Below are 1423 nucleotides of genomic sequence, written 5' to 3' on the forward strand. Positions count from 1 at the left end.
CCTGCTACGACCCCCCTCAGCTCCCAGCTGTGCCCTGGAACACCATCTGTGAATTGATCGCTCCCCATCTAGCTTCAGAGTTTGTTCTGTTAGGTGACCTAAACTCTTCTCCACACGAGACTTAGCCCCGTTCACACGGTAGATTCCCTGGACAAAGAACACACAATACACCAGATCATCAACATCACAGCCCTGACATATACCCCCGGACAAACACAACGCATTAGCTTCAATTATTGCACTAATGTATTGCACATTAGAGATTATGAGAATGGCTTTGGACTGAGACTGTGAGAATGGCAAATCATTTAAATGGGAGTGTATATGAACAAGTTAAATCTCTTTTTACAGTTATAGCACCACAATCACCCACATTCCACGAGTAATGCCTGTTAACAGTTCCATTGGAATCCACTGTCCCACAGCCCAGCCAGTCAATTTATAAACTTCATCTCCCCCTGGGAGAAGAGTGTCAAGACAATATTTCCCCACACTACTAGCCTAGCATTTAGTTTGGTACAGCGGGGGTTAATATAAGCCTCACTGTGTGCCTATCTGACCTGTGCAACACGTTGCAGGTTTTTTGGCCACCGTGCCATGCATATAAAAGTGACAAGACTGACAGCTTCTATGAGTCAGGCGAATTAATTTATCAGCATCATTTGTAATGGATATTTCGAAATAAATATCCAATAGAAAAGGTCAAACAAAACAAAACGCACATAGTTTGTTGTCATTTCTGCTGCTTGATGTGATYGTGTGTTAGCTTTAGTTGGCTAGCTAGCAGAGGAGAAGTAAAGTTGGCGATCCTTCATTAATATATTATTGACTTCACAAATCAGCTGGTTTGATGAAGTTCTTGTTGCCTATTTATATGTTATAAAATGCTTCATTTAATAGTGTATCTTGTATTGAAGTGTCTTGTCTTTTGTAATCATGAAGCCGCTGCTAGTAGGCTAGCTACATGCCAATGATCTGTTTAGCTGGCAACCTAATGAAGTCAAGAATGTGACTGGTAAAACATGAAAGATGAATAAATCGACTGGCTGAGTTACGAAAACACCAAATATAACTTGATCTTTCCGCCTGTTTGGTTAGCAACTTTCAGAACTAACGAAATACAGGCTTTTTGCCTGGACTATAGTCGTCTGGTGAGCTTAGGGATACAATAATAAACCCAAATTTACTCATTAAAAATACACAGGTTAAAGTAATCTTTTAGTCGGCCAAGCTACTGACCGAGAGCTGATATTGCCGAGCGTCTTCTATTGCTGTAAGTACATGAAAATAAGTAATCTGAACCAATTAGCTACGTATTTAGTCTGTATTGGGACCTTCCAAAAAAAATAATTACCATTCTTTAATATATTCTTAAACAATTACTTTCGAGATAATTCTGTTTTTGTGGGATGCAGTTTTGCTG

The 1423-nt window shown here is 39.7% G+C and overlaps 1 pseudogene; it reads right to left on the bottom strand.

Moving 5' to 3' along the window:
• Positions 1-375, bottom strand: part of LOC112078891 (rho GTPase-activating protein 29-like) — a 10282-nt pseudogene extending 9907 nt beyond the window's left edge.
• Positions 376-1423: the final 1048 nt, after the last annotated feature.

The sequence above is a fragment of the Salvelinus sp. IW2-2015 genome, unplaced genomic scaffold (assembly GCF_002910315.2).
Source record: "Salvelinus sp. IW2-2015 unplaced genomic scaffold, ASM291031v2 Un_scaffold6445, whole genome shotgun sequence".
NCBI classification, from domain to species: Eukaryota; Metazoa; Chordata; class Actinopteri; order Salmoniformes; family Salmonidae; genus Salvelinus; species Salvelinus sp. IW2-2015.